Source organism: Ovis aries, chromosome 2 (assembly GCF_016772045.2).
Source record: "Ovis aries strain OAR_USU_Benz2616 breed Rambouillet chromosome 2, ARS-UI_Ramb_v3.0, whole genome shotgun sequence".
NCBI lineage: Eukaryota > Metazoa > Chordata > Mammalia > Artiodactyla > Bovidae > Ovis > Ovis aries.
The window spans coordinates 166,416,038-166,428,263 of NC_056055.1; the positions used below are offsets into that span (position 1 = coordinate 166,416,038).

Here is a 12,226-nt window from a genome sequence, read left to right on the forward strand (position 1 = left end):
ATTAGTCTTTTTAATTTTAGCCCTTCTCATGGGTGTAAAGTTGTAATCTGTGGTTTTAATCTGCACTTCCCTGATGATTATTAATGCCAAGAAACTTTTCATGTCTTCTTTGACCACTGTTTGTCTGAAGGTTTGTTCAAGTCTTCTGTTCATTCTTTTTAAAAATAGGATTGCCTGTTGTCTTCTTACTGATTTTGTTATATATTTATACATATATATATACAGCCATATATACAGGTATTTTTGTCAGATGTATGTGCTAGTGGTAAAGGGCCAGCCTGCCAATGCAGGAGACATAGAAGACTCGGGTTCAATCCCTGAGTCGGGAAGATCCCCTAGAGAAGGAAACAGCAACCCACTCCAGTATTCTCGCCTGGAGAATCTCATGGACAGAGGAGCCTGGCAGGCTATAGCCCACAGAGTCGCAGAGTCAGACAAGATTAAAGCAATTTAGCATGCATGTATGCCTGTATTATAAACACTTTTTCCCAATCTACAGCTTGCCATTTTGTTTTCTAAAATGATGATTTTTGTAAAATCCAGTAATAATAAATTTCCTTTTAAGGTTATTGCTTTCTACGACTTGTCAAAAAAATCTTTGCCTACTTCCCAGGTTTTAAATGTGTCCTATAATATTTTCTTCTAGAAGGTATGTAGACTTAAATGTTACTTCTAAGTCTATGGTCTAACTCAAATTATCTTTTGTATATTGTATGCAATATACATCTCACAATATATATCTTTTGTATATTGTGAGATGGGGACCAATGTTTTTCTTTTCTTTTTTCCATTTTCTTATTTAATTGCTCCAGTGCTATTTGTTGAAAAGATTTTCTTTGCCCATTAATATTTTGCTTCTTTTTATGATGTTCCAAGCTGCTTTCATTCTGTTATTCATTTTAGAATCAGCATGTCATGTCTACAGAAATGCTTGTTGAAAATTTGGTTGTGTTGACTCTGTGGATGAATCTAAGTAGAGCTGACATCTTACTGAAATTGAATCTTCTAAACCATGAACATGGTATATTTTTCTATTCATTTAGGTCTTGTAAATTTTCAGCAATGTTTTGTAGCTTTTGATGTATTAGTATTATATGACTTGATAAATTTATTGCTAAGTATTCAAAGCCATTTTTAATGGAAGTTTTAATTTAAACTTTTGAAATTTCCATTTCTAGTTGTTTGCTGCTAATGTGTGTGTGTATGTGTGTGTATCTACTCAGTCTTGTCCGACTCTTTGTGACCCCATGGACTGTAGCCCACCAGGCTCCTCTGTTCATCGGGATTCTCCAGGCAAGAATAATGGAGTGGGATCTTCCTAACCCAGGAATTAAACCCATATCTCTTGCCTCTCCTGCACTGCAGTGGATTTACCACTGCACCACCTGGGAAGCCCAATAATATACAGACATACAATTGTTTTTTAAATTGATTTTGATCCTATGGTGCTTATAAATTTGCTTATTATTTCCAGTACTGTTTTTATAGATTACCTTAGGATGCACTGGATAGAAAATCTAGTACAATTTTGAATAAAAGTGCCAAGACACTGGGTTGACTTTTTACCAGCACTTTAACAATGCTTTTTCTTTGTTTTTAATGAAAATTCAGTCATAATTTATAGTTTCTATATATTTGCATGAATTGCATTTTATTCTCCACAAACTTTTAAGATTTTTATTTCCATCTTTGGTTTTAAGTTAAAATATATAGTTTAGTGTTTTTATTTTTGCTTTGTATTGTAATTCTTTTATTTCTTTTTCTTTTTGCTTAAGGTTTTCTGAGCTTGTTAAATTTATAAGTTGAAGTTTTTCACAAAATTTGGGAAATTTTGACTATTTTTTCATATATCTATATAGTTCTCATTCTTTTGTGGTTACTCTTTTTCTAGTCTCCCACTTTATGTCAAATTATAGTATGTTACATTGATTTTGTTCTGCAAGTCAGTGAAGTTCTATTCTGTTTTTAAAAAACTTTTTTTCTCTTTCGCTGTTTTTCTTGCTGGATTATATCTATTCATCTGTCCTCAAGTTCATCAACCCTTTCTAATATAAATACCTATTGATTGTTAGGCCCATTTATTATAAAGTAAATTTGTTTACTTTCAATATTTTACTTTTCAGTTCTAAAATATTTATTAGGTTAAATAATTCTTCCTGTTCTTTCCTTCCTCCCCTTCTCTTTTTCTACACTTCTATGCTGAACTTCCCCTTCTGTTTGCTCAATTTGACTATCTTTTCTTTTAAGTCTTTACACATTTACAACACCTGCTTCAAATTTTTTTTTTCTGACTTCATTATCCTGATCATCTTCAAGTCTGTTTCTGTTGTCTGCTTTTTTTCTTGATTGTGGGCCATATCTTCTACTTTGTCACATCTCCAGCAACCTTATTGTATCTTTGGCTATGATACATTGTATGGAATCTGCATTAGGTTGCCTTTCCTTAAGGAAGAGAAGTTTTTAATGAAGGATAGTTAAGCTTCGGTCAGATACTTTCCGTCTTGTAAGACTTGGCTATTTTTCTGTTAAGGTTGGTCTATTTCACTTTTTTTTTTTTTTTAATTTTTACTTTTACTTTACTTTACTTTACAATACTGTATTGGTTTTGCCATACATTGACATGAATCCACCACGGGTGTACATGCGCTCCCAAACACGAACCCCCCTCCCACCTCCCTCCCTATAACATCTCTCTGGGTCATCACCGTGCACCAGCCCCAAGCATGCTGTATCCTGCGTCGGACATAGACTGGCGATTCGATTCTTACATGATAGTATACCTGTTACAATGCCATTCTCCCAAATCATCCCACCCTCTCCCTCTCCCTCTGAGTCCAAAAGTCTGTTATACACATCTGAGTCTTTTTTGCTGTCTTGCATACAGGGTCATCATTGCCATCTTCTAAATTCCATATATATGCGTTAGTATACTGTATTGGTGTTTTTCTTTCTGGCTTACTTCACTCTGTATAATCGGCTCCAGTTTCATCCATCTCATCAGAACTGATTCAAATGAATTCTTCTTAACGGCTGAGTAATACTCCATTGTGTATTTTTGAACTCAATTATATGTCTTATTAGATAGCTACAGCCTTCCTTAGGCCTCATGTAAAAAATTGCTCAGAGAGATTTTTCTACTTTGACGAAACTGAACCTCCAATGTCTCTCAGTTCTGAGAGACCTCAGGACTGAGAGACCTCCTGCTTCCACTCTCAATCCTGAAACGAATATCTCTTCTTGGCCTCATGGAGCCTTTTGCATGTATAACACAGTTCTCAGGTACACAGTATAGAGACTGCCATGCAGATTTCTGGAAGTCCTGTTTGCAAAGCTCCTTCTTTTCTTATGTCATCCTCCATGAATTCTAGCCAATTTAACAGTCCTGAACTCCAGCCTCTACCTCTTTAACTCAACAACACTACCATACTCAAATGAAAAGTTTTTAATTTTCCTATGTTCCAACATCAAAGTGTATCCCAATAACAGTTTGCAACCACTTAGCAATCACCAGGCCCATTTCATGTGATTCCTTTCATTTTATTTTTTCAATATCTTCATGCATCTTCTATTTTGTGGAATTGTACAGTTATTTCAAATTGGAAAGAAAGTCTATTAGCAGTTTTTCCAATATGGAGAAATGCAAATTGCCTCTCTGATATATGTATTTTTAAAATTCAACTTTTCAATAACTGTCAAAAGAATAAGAATGCAAAAGTGTCATCTCCTTAACTTTTTTATCTGTTTATTTATTCAAATTAAGAGTTTAAACTAAGCCTAAATATATGTTTTATCATTGCCTTTGGATATTTCTACTTTCAGTTCAGTTCAGTTGCAAAGCAAATAATGTAGATATTCATTTAGCTTAATTAATTCTCACACTGCACCATTAAAGGCTACTACAGAGAGTAAAGATTCAATGTTATAAAATATTATTCTGTATTCTTGGCCCAGCAATTTCTTCATGGTTTGTACATGAATCAGCAAGGCTGAGTTGAGGTTCTTTACTTTTTTTATTAAATTGAACCAATTTAATGGAATTGCACAAATTGCAAATTTTGAAATCAATCAATACTAAATCTAGACAGTGTACTAAAAAGCAGAGACACCACTTTGCTGACAAAGGTCCGAATAATGAGAGCTATGGTTTTTCCAGTAGTCATGTATGGATATGAGAGCTGGATCCTAAGGAAGGTTGAGCACCGAAGAACTTGATGCTTTCCAATTTTGGTACTGGAAAAGATTCTTGAGAGTTCCTTGGACAGCAAGGAGATAAAACTAGTCAATCCTAAAGCAAATCAACTCTGAATATTTGATGGGAGGACTGATGCTGAAGGTGAAGCTCCAATTCTTTGGCCATCTGATACAAAGGGCCGGCTCACTGGAAAAACCCTGATGCCGGGAAAGATTGAGGGCAGGAGGAGAAGGGGACAACAGAGAATGAGATGGTTGGATGGTATCACTGACTCAATGGACATGAGTTTTAGCAAACTCTGGGAGATAGTGACGGATAGGAAAGCCAAGTGTGCTGCAGTCCATGGGGTCACAAAGGATCAGACACGACTTAGCAACTGAACAACAAATAGTATATCTATCATGTAATGTCTGTAGTGAGGTCCATTAATTAAAAATCATTTGAGTCTTCTAACATGTGCATATAGTCAATTTGTCTCATCTTTGGGCTCTTTATAGGCATTAATAGTGATAGTTCCTCATGTTTGAACAAGGAGCCAATTTTTGAGTTTTGTCCATCATGTATATGCATTTTTGTGCTCTACTTTGATTTTTTATCTGAGAGTATCAGTTTACACTGAGCCAAAATGATTCAAAACAAAACCTAAAGCTGGTTCTTAACATATTATATTGCATGAATATTGTTCATAGTAATTTTCAATTATTGTTCAACCAATAACATACACTATGTTTTTTAGCTTTCTGACACATCGTTTTCTCAGTAGGTATGCCATAAGCCCATTGTTCTTGAAGAAAATATAATTGTAGAATGGAGGTAGTGTGGTAAAAGCTAGAAGAACTAATGAGTATTCCCAAGAATTATTTTCCAGTAATTTGTCAATCGTTTCCTTTGGCCTGGGATCTTTTAACCCAGTTAACTCATTCTGTTTAGGCAGTCAGGTTGGTTTACCAGCTGATAGAGAGAAAGTACTCATTTTTAGAAACCAGCAATGTGCAAAGCAACTTAAAATACATAAAACAATTAAAGAGGGTCCTGATCTCCAGTGACCCATTGGCTCCCTTAATGTGTGCAGGCTGTTGAAAGCATGAAATTTGGGATTTGCCAATGCATGGAATTGGCAGAGGCAGGCAGAAGTGACCACATGGGTATCCTTGATTTTATGTGTCTTCTGCACAGCGTTTTACTGGTCTGGGAGGTGATATGACAAAGAGATCTTCAAATCCTTCCTATCATACTCCAGTAAGAAGGATGATACGTATAACACAGAAAATGCGCTGACACCAAGAAGTAATACAATAGCACTGCTGCTGCTGCTAAGTCGCCCCAGTTGCATCTGACTCTGTGAGACCCCATAGACGGCAGCCCACCAGGCTGCCCCGTCCCTGGGATTCTCCAGGCAAGAACACTGGAGTGGGTTGCCATTTCCTTCTCCAATGCATGAAAGTGAAAAGTGAAAGTGAAAGTGAAGTCGCTCAGTCGTGTCCTACTCTTTGTGACCCCATGGACTGCAGTCTACCAGGCTCTTCCATCCGTGGTATTTTCCAGGCAAGAGTACTGGAGTGGGGTGCCATTGCCTTCTCCAGAAATACAGAAAAAGTTGAGGGTTTTGCATAGGAGACAGAAAAAAGTAGATGTTATAAATTTAAAAAAACAAAACCCAACAAACTGGAATGTGGTTAAGGGCAGAGAAGGGGTGTATTCTAAGAACTTTGAGCAGCAGCAAGGCTTAGATGGTAAATAATCTGCCTGTAATGCAGGAGATGTGGGTTTGATCCCTGGGTCAGAAAGATCCCCTGAAGAAAAGAATGGCAACCCACTCCAGTATTCTTGCCTGGAGAATTCCACAGACAGAAGAGCCTTCTGGGCTACAGTTCATGGAGTCACAAAGAGTCGGACACAACTGAGCAACTAACACATATACATACAAGAGCCTTTTCGGTGGAGGCTGACTCCTGCAGTATCAAGTCTCTTGTCCATCCTTGGAACACTTAACTGCAACCTGTGAGCTCAGTTCCTCCCCGGCATCCAAGGTCTGTCTGACCTTTAGCAGTGATGGGCACTTAAGAAACTAGTTTACATGCTCTCTGTGAGGGACCTGAAAACCATGTCACCTCTGCAGCTTGTCTCAGCCTAAAATTAACTTCAGTGTGAAACACTGGTCCCCTTTTGCTTGAATCTTTTTGGTGGTGATGAGATCAGGTATATCTTGGGTCCCTCTAGTAATGGGAGTCTTGTAGTGGGAGTCTTGTGATCTTCTCCCTATCTTTCTTATATAGAAAGACTTCTATTCAAGTATAGACACTCAGAGCACCATGCTTGCATACCTAGAAGCAAATCTCCATTTTCAGCTTTCAAGTCTGGAAGTTGTCCTATATTCTCAGACCTTCAGAGTTTGCTAAGATAGTTCTTTGTCTGGATTATAAAATATAACCTTAGATTCACCTTTATAGATTCATATGATATATGTCTGCTGATAGAGACTAAGTCCTACCTGACTAAAGTATGTTAGTATACAAGAGATTAAGTCTTTGGATACTGGAACCAGAGACCTAGATTTAAATCTTGGTCTATAAGTTACTAGTGGTCTGATCTTGGACAAGCCACATAAACTTCTGGGTTTTAGTTTCCTTATTTAAAAAAATTGAGAGAGTGATAGCTGCCTGATCATGGTATTTACGTTATGTAGCTTAGAGAAAACCTTTAGCACAGTTTGGGTATATAGCTAGTGCTCAACAAATCACAACTGTTGTTGTCATTATCTTTTTTGATTTCTATATCGTACCTTCATTTGTGTTTATCCTTCAAATGTTTGATCCATGATGTGGCAAATTTGTTTGTTCATTCAACCTGCAGTGTTCTAGGCCTGTTTTAAGCATTTATTCTAAATCTTGGCTTTTCTCATTGGGCTCAATCTTATGGTAGGTTGGGGCTTCTCTGATGGGTCATACAGTAAATATGTAAATACAGTAAATAATACGCCTGCAATGTAGGACAGTGAGGATTGATCCCTGGGTCAGGAAGATACCCTGGAGAAGGGAAGGGCTACTCATTCCAGTATTCTTGCCTGGAGAATCCCTGCACAGAGGAGCCTGGTGGGCTAAAGTCCCTGGGGTTGCAAAGAGGCAAACACAACTGAGCAGCTAACACTTTTTCATTCTCCAAGATGAGACCTAAGAGAGGACATATACTTTGGTGGGAGCTAAAAAATGGCTTTGGCATTGTGCTACCTAGGTTTGAACGCCAGTCTCTCTGCTTAACAGCTGAATAAACTAAGATAATTTTTCTACACTTCAATTTTTGTTTTCTGCAAAATAGAGATAATAATAATACATATCTCCTAGGATTGCTATAAAAGCTGAAATTGACACATTTAATGTGCTTAGATTAGTACTTGGCTCATAATAAATATTCGATGTTAGTTATACTAAAATTTTTAGGTCTAAACTCAGGGATCTGAGGCCCAACAGAATGTAAGCTTTCCACATAGCTAGCCATTCCAATATATGAAAACAATTACAATTCTGATTCTTTCATAGTGGAGATAAGAATATATTTGCAAACAAATTATACCAATGTGAATTAAATCATTCTCATATTTATTCTTTTTGGGAAGTGCTATTGTATCAAGTTATATGTTGTGAACTTGAATGATTCTATAGCTCTCTGTGGCCTGTATATTTGACTTTTCAGGATTGTCTATGTATTCAACTTCAAATAGAAAGTTGGAATTTCTCATCAAAGGATTGAAATAAAGGTTACCTGAACGACAAGTATATCAGAACTCTGGGCTTCTCTAAGAAAAAATAACTGACAGATCAACTGCAGCAAAAGGAACAGGGTGACTTATTCAGGAGGAGATGGTCATGTAGGCTGCACAAAAAAGGAAGAGTCAGAGTACAGGCTTGTCAAACAGCAAATTGCGCCTGCAAACAAAGGACATAGTTTAAGGGCATGGGGTTTTAGAAAGGAATGCTGGTCTCTCATTTGTCTTTTCAGCTGGGTCTGCATACATGGGTGATATCGCCACAATCAACCATGTCATCTCTGAATAGGGAGGAATAGAGACTCACACAGAGCTTGCACCAGGGAGATCCTTCACACAGACGAACAATTCATTAGTCATTCAGAACTCAAAGCTGTTGCCAAATTTTGCTCTGTATGCTAAAAACAATACCATGATTGAAAATAAAAAGAAAATAGAATCAAGACAGTGAAGAAGGCTTTTAGGAGGCAATGGGAGTGTTACATCAGCATACTGTTAAGATTCAGATGAATATCTTCACAGTATTTTCCATCCTGTGGGATTTGAAACTTAGACTGAATACAGGTTTAACAACAGTGTTAACTATTCTCCAGTCTACTATTGATACTAAACCTACGAAATACACCTCAAAACCTTTTTACCTCTTTCTCTTTAATATATTTTTCTTTTCTGAATCTTTATCGCAATTTATTGGGCTTTCCAGGTGGCTCAGTAGTAAGAGAAGCTGCCTGCCAATGCAAGAAAACACAGGGTTCAATCCCTGGGTTGGGAAGATCTTGTCGGGAGAACTTTATGGATAGGGGCGCCCAATGGGCTATAGCCCATAATGTTGCAGAGTTGGACATGACGGAGAACATACACATCATGATTTGTACTAAATTATAGATGGAATTTTCTTGAAGATTAAATCAACTCACTTCTGTTTAGCACTTATTTGCAAAGTAGTCATTATTGATAATTTTATTTACATAATAAGAAGATATACTTCTTAAAGGTATGGAGTTTTAAAAAATATACTTATGGGGTCTTTTCTTTTTTCAGCCTTGTGTTCCTGCTTATCTCTTCCTACTTCTCTGTTCATAGCTGACATTCATTAAACATTTGTTGTTTCATTCCTTTGGTGAGGATGATGTCAGATTTTAACTATTTATCTTTTAAGCAATGTTATATCCTACTCAACTTGTGTGGTAGGCAGAATAACAGACCCCCAAAGATGCCCAGGTCCTAGTCTCTGGAACCTGGAGCATGTTATCTTCATAGTAGAAGGGACTTTCCTGCTGCTGCTGCTGCTAAGTCGCTTTAGTCATGTCCAACTCTGTGTGACCCCATAGACGGCAGCCCAGCAGGCTCCCCTGTCCCTGGGATTCTCAAGGCAAGAACACTAGAGTGGGTTGCCATTTCCTTCTCCAATGCATGAAAGTGAAGAGTGAAACTGAAGTTGCTCAGTCATGTCTGACTCTTAGCGACCCCATGGACTGCAGCCTGCCAGGCTCCTCGGTCCATGGGATTTTCCAGGCAAGAGTACTGAAGGAGGGTGCCATTGCCTTCTCCGAGGGACTTTGAAGATATGATTAAATGAAGGACCTTAAGATGTGGATATTATCCTGGATTATCTGGTGGACCCCAATCTAATCATATGGTTCCATAAAGAGAGCTTTGTTGGTCGTGGCCAGAGGGAGATATGAGTATGGAGGAAAGTTCCGAGAGATACAGGATAGTGTTTCCGTTTGTTTTTGGTCCTGAAGATGGAAGAAGGGGTCCATGAGCTGGGGAATGTGGGTGGTTTTTAGAAGCTGGAAAAGGCAAGAAAATGAATTCTTCCCTAGAGTCTTCAGAAAAAAACACAGTCCTGCCAACACCTTGATTTTAACCCAGTTAAGACCCATGCCAGACTTCTAAGCTACAGAACTGTAGGATAATGAGTCATCAAGAGAAAATGAATACAATAGTGATGACATAAAATGAGGACATATCTGTGTGTTATTTGCTGGCCATCACAAACTCACTTTGTTGCTAGTACTCCTAGGTTAAAAGTCAGGGGCTAGGAGATTTCTCACAGGGAAACATACGATAGGTCCAATCTGTTTATTTCTGTGACAATTTAGCAACTACTTTTGTAATTTAACGTACTTAAATGAAAATAACCCTCATGGAGATGTATCACATGTAAAGTTCACTGATATTTATGCAGGGCTATCTGTAATTAACTTCTTGATATCTTCCATTAAAAATGTATAAACTGTGTATCTTAGGATTGATTCTTGTTCTTATGTGTTGTTTTTAAAAAATTAAGTTCTTTCTTTTTTCACTCTTCAGTCCTGGGCTATGGTAAACCACCATTCCTGCTTTAACCTCTCAGGGCACAGATCTCTTTTCTGGTTCTAGAAATGCTGCTCAGAAATATAGAACTTTAAAATATGGCTGAAACTAGTATTCAGTTCAGTTTAGTTGCTCAGCTGGGTCCAACTCTTTGCGACCCCATGAACTGCAGCATGCCAGGCCTCCCTGTCCATCACCAACTCCTGGAGTCCACGCAAACCCATGTCCATTGAGTTGGTGATTCCAGCCAACCATCTCATCCTCTGTCATCCCCTTTTCCTTCTGCCCTCAATCTCTCCCAGCATTGGGGTCTTTTCAAATGAATCAGTTCTTCCCATCACGTGGCCAAAGTATTGAAGCTTCAGCTTCAACATCATTCCTTCCAAGGAACACCCAGGACTGATCTCCTTTAGGATGGACTGGATGGATCTCCTAGCAGTCCAAGAGACTCTCAAGAGTCTTCTCCAACACCACAGTTCAAAAGCATCAATTCTTCTGCACTCAGCCTTCTTCACAGTCCAACTCTCACATCCATACATGACCACAGGAAAAACCATAGCCTTGACTAGATGGACCTTTGTTGACAAAGTAACGTCTCTGGTTTTAAATATGCTGTCTAGGTTGGTCATAACTTTCATTCTAAAGAGTAAGCATCTTTTAATTCCATGGCTGAAATCATCATCTGCAGTGATTTTGGAGCCCAGAAAAATAAAGTCAGCCACTGTTTCCCCTGTTTCCCCATCTATTTCCCACAAAGTGATGGGACCAGATGCCATGATCTTAATTTTCTGAATGTTGAGCTTTAAGCCAACATTTCACTCTCCTCTTTCACTTTCATCCAGAGGCTTTTTAGTTCCTCTTCACTTTTTGCCATAAGGGTGGTGTCATCTGCATATCTGAGGTTATTGATATTTCTCCCAGCAATGGTGATTCCAGCTTGTGCTTCCTCCAGTCCAGCGTTTCTCATGATGTACTCTGCATAGAAGTTAAATAAGCAGGGGGACAATATACAGCCTTGACGTACTCCTTTTCCTATTTGGAGCCAGTCTGTTGTTCCACGTCCAGTTCTAACTGTTGCTTCCTGACCTGCATACAGATTTCTCAGGAGGTGGGTAAGGTGGTCTGGTATTCCCATCTCTTTCAGAATTGTCCACAGTTTATTGTGATCCACACAGTCAAACGCTTTGGCATAGTCAATAAAGCAGAAATAGATGTTTTTCTGGAACTCATGCTTTTTCCATGATCCAGCAGATGTTGGCAATTTGATCTCTGGTTCCTCTGCCTTTTCTAAAACCAGCTTGAACATCTGGAAGTTCACGGTTCACGTATTGCTGAAGCCTGGCTTGGAGAATTTTGAGCATTACTTTACTAGCATGTGAGATGAGTGCAATTGTGCAGTAGTTTGAGCATTTTTTGGCATTGCCTTTCTTTGGGATTGGAATGAAAACTGACCTTTTCCAGTCCTGTGGCCACTGCTGAGTTTTCCAAATTTGCTGGCATATTGAGTGCAGCACTTTCACAGCATCATCTTTCAGGATTTGTAATAGCTAAACTGGAATTCCGTCACCTCCACTAGCTTTGTTCGTAGTGATGCTTCCTAAGGCTCACTTGACTTTGCATTTGGAGATGTCTGGCCCTAGGTGAGTGATTGTACCATCGTGATTATCTGAGTCGTGAAGATCTTCTTTGTATAGTTCTTCTGTTTATCTTTGCCACCTCTTCTTGATATCTTTTGCTTCTCTTAGGTCCATACCATTTCTGTCCTTTATCGAGCCCATCTTTGCATGAAATATTCCCTTGGTATCTCTAATTTTCTTGAAGAGATCTCTAGTCTTTCCCATTCTGTTGTTTTCCTCTATTTCTTTGCATTGATTGCTGAGGAAGGCTTTCTTATCTCTCCTTGTTATTCTTTGGAACTCTGCATTCAAATGGGTGTATTTTTCCTTTTCTCC

The 12,226-nt window shown here is 38.3% G+C and overlaps 1 protein-coding gene across 3 annotated transcripts in view; it reads right to left on the bottom strand.

The window, feature by feature from the left end:
- ARHGAP15 (Rho GTPase activating protein 15) overlaps positions 1 to 12,226 on the bottom strand; it is a 700,830-nt gene that overhangs the window by 87,661 nt on the left and 600,943 nt on the right. The gene's annotated exons all lie outside the window — the stretch shown is intronic.